We start from the raw sequence: 7,707 nt of genomic DNA on the forward strand, positions 1-7,707 counted from the left end.
ACCACAGAGGGAGAATGGGTTCTGCAAACATCATACCACAGATAGTGAGAATGGGATCTGCAAACATCATACCACAGAGGGAGAATGGGTTCTGCATATATCATACCACAGAGAGGGAGAATGGGATCTGCAAACATCATACCACAGAGGGAGAATGGGATCTGCACACATCATACCACAGAGGGAGAATGGGATCTGCACACATCATACCACAGAGGGAGAATGGGATCTGCACACATCATACCACAGAGGGAGAATGGGATCTGCACACATCATACCACAGAGGGAGAATGGGATCTGCACACATCATACCACAGAGGAGAATGGGATCTGCACACATCATACCACAGAGGGAGAATGGGATCTGCACACATCATACCACAGAGGGAGAATGGGATCTGCACACATCATACCACAGAGGGAGAATGGGACCTGCACAGATCATACCACAGAGGGAGAATGGGACCTGCACACATAATACCACAGAGGGAGAATGGGATCTGCACACATCATACCACAGAGGGAGAATGGGACCTGCACACATGATACCACAGAGGGAGAATGGGATCTGCACACATCATACCACAGAGGGAGAATGGGACCTGCACACATCATACCACAGAGGGAGAATGGGATCTGCACACATCATACCACAGAGAGGGAGAATGGGATCTGCATACATCATACCACAGAGGGAGAATAGGATCTGCACACATCATACCACAGAGGGAGAATGGGATCTGCACACATCATACCATAGAGGGAGAATAGGATCTGCACACATCATACGACAGAGGGAGAATGGGATCTGCACACATCATACCACAGAGAGGGAGAATGGGATCTGCATACATCATACCACAGAGGGAGAATAGGATCTGCACACATCATACCACAGAGGGAGAATAGGATCTGCATACATCATACCACAGAGGGAGAATGGGATCTGCACACATCATACCACAGAGGGAGAATGGGATCTGCACACATCATACCACAGAGGGAGAATAGGATCTGCACACATCATACCACAGAGGGAGAATGGGATCTGCACACATCATACCACAGAGAGGGAGAATGGGATCTGCATACATCATACCACAGAGGGAGAATAGGATCTGCACACATCATACCACAGAGGGAGAATAGGATCTGCATACATCATACCACAGAGGGGGAATGGGATCTGCACACATCATACCACAGAGGGAGAATGGGATCTGCATACATCATACCACAGAGGGAGAATGGGATCTACACACATCATACCACAGAGGGAGAATGGGATCTGCAAACATCATACCACAGATAGGGAGAATGGGATCTGCAAACATCATACCACAGAGGGAGAATGGGTTCTGCATATATCATACCACAGAGAGGAGAATGGGATCTGCAAACATCATACCACAGAGGGAGAATGGGATCTGCACACATCATACCACAGAGGGAGAATAGGATCTGCACACATCATACCACAGAGAGAGAATGGGATCTGCACACATCATACCACAGAGAGGGAGAATGGGATCTGCATACATCATACCACAGAGGAGAATAGGATCTGCACACATCATACCACAGAGAGAGAATGGGATCTGCACACATCATACCACAGAGAGGGAGAATGGGATCTGCATACATCATACCACAGAGGGAGAATAGGATCTGCACACATCATACCACCGAGGGAGAATAGGATCTGCATACATCATACCACAGAGGGAGAATGGGATCTGCACACATCATACCACAGAGGGAGAATAGGATCTGCACACATCATACCACAGAGGGAGAATGGGATCTGCACACATCATACCACAGAGAGGGAGAATGGGATCTGCATACATCATACCACAGAGGGAGAATAGGATCTGCACACATCATACCACAGAGGGAGAATGGGATCTGCACACATCATACCACAGAGGGAGAATAGGATCTGCACACATCATACCACAGAGGGAGAATGGGATCTGCACACATCATACCACAGAGAGGGAGAATGGGATCTGCATACATCATACCACAGAGGGAGAATAGGATCTGCACACATCATACCACAGAGGGAGAATAGGATCTGCATACATCATACCACAGAGGGAGAATGGGATCTGCACACATCATACCACAGAGGGAGAATGGGATCTGCACACATCATACCACAGAGGGAGAATGGGATCTGCACACATCATACCACAGAGGGAGAATGGGATCTGCACACATCATACCACAGAGAGGGAGAATGGGATCTGCATACATCATACCACAGAGGGAGAATAGGATCTGCACACATCATACCACAGAGGGAGAATAGGATCTGCATACATCATACCACAGAGGGAGAATGGGATCTGCACACATCATACCACAGAGGGAGAATGGGATCTGCATACATCATACCACAGAGGGAGAATGGGATCTACACACATCATACCACAGAGGGAGAATGGGATCTGCAAACATCATACCACAGATAGGGAGAATGGGATCTGCAAACATCATACCACAGAGGGAGAATGGGTTCTGCATATATCATACCACAGAGAGGGAGAATGGGATCTGCAAACATCATACCACAGAGGGAGAATGGGATCTGCACACATCATACCACAGAGAGGGAGAATGGGATCTGCAAACATCATACCACAGAGGGAGAATAGATCTGCATACATCATACCACAGAGGGAGAATGGGATCTGCACACATCATACCACAGAGGGAGAATGGGATCTGCACACATAATACCACAGAGAGGGAGAATGGGATCTGCATACATCATACCACAGAGGGAGAATGGGATCTGCACACATCATACCACAGAGGGAGAATGGGATCTGCACACATCATACCACAGAGGGAGAATGGGACCTGCACAGATCATACCACAGAGAGGGAGAATGGGACCTGCACACATCATACCACAGAGAGGGAGAATGGGATCTGCACACATCATACCACAGAGAGGGAGAATGGGACCTGCACACATCATACCACAGAGGGAGAATGGGATCTGCACACATCATACCACAGAGAGGGAGAATGGGACCTGCACACATCATACCACAGAGAGGGAGAATGGGACCTGCACACATCATACCACAGAGGGAGAATGGGATCTGCACACATCATACCACAGAGAGGGAGAATGGGATCTGCACACATCATACCACAGAGGGAGAATAGGATCTGCACACATCATACCACAGAGGGAGAATAGGACCTGCACACATCATACCACAGAGGGAGAATGGGATCTGCATACAACATACCACAGAGGGAGAATGGGATCTGCACACATCATACCACAGAGGGAGAATGGAATCTGCACACATCATACCACAGAGAGGGAGAATGGGATCTGCACACATCATACCACAGAGGGAGAATGGGATCTGCATACAACATACCACAGAGGGAGAATGGGACCTGCACACATCATACCACAGAGAGGGAGAATGGGACCTGCACACATCATACCACAGAGAGGGAGAATGGGATCTGCACACATCATAACACAGAGAGGGAGAATGGGACCTGCACACATCATACCACAGAGGGAGAATGGGATCTGCACACATCATACCACAGAGAGGGAGAATGGGACCTGCACACATCATACCACAGAGAGGGAGAATGGGACCTGCACACATCATACCACAGAGGGAGAATGGGATCTGCAAACATCATACCACAGAGAGGGAGAATGGGATCTGCACACATCATACCACAGAGGGAGAATAGGATCTGCACATATCATACCACAGAGGGAGAATGGGATCTGCACACATAATACCACAGAGGGAGAATAGGATCTGCACACATAATACCACAGAGGGAGAATAGGATCTGCACACATAATACCACAGAGAGGGAGAATGGGATCTGCATACATCATACCACAGAGGGAGAATAGGATTTGCACACATCATACCACAGAGGGAGAATAGGATCTGCACACATAATACCACAGAGAGGGAGAATGGGATCTGGATACATCATACCACAGAGAGAGAATGGGATCTGCATACATCATACCACAGAGGGAGAATGGGATCTGCATACATAATATCACAGAGGGAAAATGGGATCTGCATACATAATACCACAGAGAGGGAAAATGGGATCTGCATACATCATACCACAGAGAGAGAATGGGACCTGCACACATCATACCACAGAGGGAGAATGGGACCTGCACACATCATACCACAGAGGGAAAATGGGATCTGCATACATCATACCACAGAGGGAGAATGGGACCTGCACACATCATACCACAGAGGGAGAATGGGACCTGCACACATCATACCAGAGAGAGGGAGAATGGGACCTGCACACATCATACCACAAAGGGAGAATGGGACCTGCAGAGGAGAATGGGATCTGCAATCATACCACAGAGGAGAATGGGACCTGCACACATCATACCACAGAGGGAGAATGGGACCTGCACACATCATACCACAGAGGGAGAATAGGACCTGCAGACCACAGAGGAGAATGGGACCTGCACACATCATACCACAGAGGGAGAATGGGACCTGCACACATCATACCACAGAGGGAGAATGGGACCTGCATCATACCACAGAGGAGAATGGGACCTGCACATCATACCACAGAGGGAGAATGGGACCTGCACACATCATACCACAGAGGAGAATGGGACCTGCACACATCATACCACAGAGGGAGAATGGGACCTGCACACATCATACCACAGAGGAGAATACCTGGACCTGCACACATCATACCACAGAGGGAGAATGGGACCTGCACACATCATACCACAGAGGGAGAATGGGACCTCATACCACAGCACACATAATACCACAGAGGGAGAATGGGACCTGCACACATCATACCACAGAGGGAGAATGGGACCTGGGACCTGCACATCATACCACAGAGGGAGAATGGGACCTGCACACACAGAGGGAGAATGGGACATACCACAGAGGGAGAATGGGACCTGCACAGAGGGAGAATGGGACATATACCACAGAGGGAGAATGGGACCTGCACACATAATACCACAGAGGGAGAATGGGACCTGCACACATAATACCACGGAGAGGAAGAATGGGACCTGCACACATCATACCACAGAGGGAGAATGGGACCTGCACACATCATACCACAGAGGGAGAATAGGATCTGCACACATCATACCACAGAGGGAGAATAGGATCTGCACACATAATACCACAGAGGGAGAATAGGATCTGCACACATAATACCAAAGAGAGGGAGAATGGGATCTGCATACATCATACCACAGAGGGAGAATAGGATTTGCACACATCATACCACAGAGGGAGAATAGGATCTGCACACATCATACCACAGAGAGGGACAATGGGACCTGCACACATCATACCACAGAGAGGGACAATGGGACCTGCACATATCATACCACAGAGGGAGAATGGGACCTGCACACATCATACCAGAGAGAGGGAGAATGGGACCTGCACACATCATACCACAGAGTGAGAATGGGACCTGCACACATCATACCAGAGAGAGGGAGAATGGGACCTGCACACATCATACCACAGAGGGAGAATGGGACCTGCACACATCATACCACAGAGGGAGAATGGGATCTGCATACATCATACCACAGAGGGAGAATGGGACCTGCACACATCATACCACAGAGGGAGAATGGGACCTGCACACATAATACCACAGAGGGAGAATGGGACCGGCACACATCATACCACAGAGGGAGAATGGGACCTGCACACATAATACCACAGAGGGAGAATGGGACCTGCACACATCATACCACAGAGGGAGAATGGGACCTGCACACATAATACCACAGAGGGAGAATGGGACCTGCACACATAATACCACGGAGAGGAAGAATGGGACCTGCACACATCATACCACAGAGGGAGAATGGGACCTGCTCACATCATACCACAGAGGGAGAATAGGATCTGCACACATCATACCACAGAGGGAGAATAGGATCTGCACACATAATACCACAGAGGGAGAATAGGATCTGCACACATAATACCAAAGAGAGGGAGAATGGGATCTGCATACATCATACCACAGAGGGAGAATAGGATTTGCACACATCATACCACAGAGGGAGAATAGGATCTGCACACATAATACCACAGAGAGGGAGAATGGGATCTGCATACATCATACCACAGAGAGAGAATGGGATCTGCATACATCATACCACAGAGGGAGAATGGGATCTGCATACATAATACCACAGAGGGAAAATGGGATCTGCATACATCATACCACAGAGAGAGAATGGGACCTGCACACATCATACCACAGAGGAGAATGGGACCTGCACACATACCACAGAGGGAGAATGGGACCTGCACACATCAAACCACAGAGAGAGAATGGGACCTGCACACATCATACCACAGAGGGAGAATGGGACCTGCACACATCATACCACAGAGGGAGAATGGGACCTGCACACATAATACCACAGAGGGAGAATGGGACCGGCACACATCATACCACAGAGGGAGAATGGGACCTGCACACATAATACCACAGAGGGAGAATGGGACCTGCACACATCATACCACAGAGGAGAATGGGACCTGCACACATAATACCACAGAGGGAGAATGGGACCTGCACACATAATACCACAGAGAGGAAGAATGGGACCTGCACACATCATACCACAGAGGGAGAATGGGACCTGCTCACATCATACCACAGAGGGAGAATAGGATCTGCACACATCATACCACAGAGGGAGAATAGGATCTGCACACATAATACCACAGAGGAGAATAGGATCTGCACACATAATACCAAAGAGGGAGAATAGGATCTGCACACATCATACCACAGAGGGAGAATAGGATCTGCACACATCATACCACAGAGGGAGAATAGGATCTGCACACATAATACCACAGAGGGAGAATAGGATCTGCACACATCATACCACAGAGGGAGAATGGGATCTGCATACATCATACCACAGAGGGAGAATAGGATTTGCACACATCATACAACAGAGGGAGAATAGGATCTGCACACATAATACCACAGAGAGGGAGAATGGGATCTGCATACATCATACCACAGAAAGAGAATGGGATCTGCATACATCATACCACAGAGGGAGAATGGGATCTGCATACACAATACCACAGAGGGAAAATGGGATCTGCATACATCATACCACAGAGAGAGAATGGGACCTGCACACATCATACCACAGAGGGAGAATGGGACCTGCATACATCATACCACAGAGGGAAAATGGGATCTGCATACATCATACCACAGAGAGAGAATGGGACCTGCACACATCATACCACAGAGGGAGAATGGGATCTGCATACATAATACCACAGAGGGAAAATGGGATCTGCATACATCATACCACAGAGAGAGAATGGGACCTGCACACATCATACCACAGAGGGAGAATGGGACCTGCATACATCATACCACAGAGGGAAAATGGGATCTGCATACATCATACCACAGAGGGAGAATGGGACCTGCACACATCATACCACAGAGGGAGAATGGGACCTGCACACATCATACCACAGAGGGAGAATGGGATCTGCATACATCATACCACAGAGGGAGAATGGGACCTGCTCACATCATACCACAGAGGGAGAATGGGACCTGCACACATCATACCACAGAGGGAGAATAGGACCTGCACACATCATACCA

The sequence above is a fragment of the Oncorhynchus keta genome, chromosome 1 (genome assembly GCF_023373465.1).
Source record: "Oncorhynchus keta strain PuntledgeMale-10-30-2019 chromosome 1, Oket_V2, whole genome shotgun sequence".
NCBI lineage: Eukaryota > Metazoa > Chordata > Actinopteri > Salmoniformes > Salmonidae > Oncorhynchus > Oncorhynchus keta.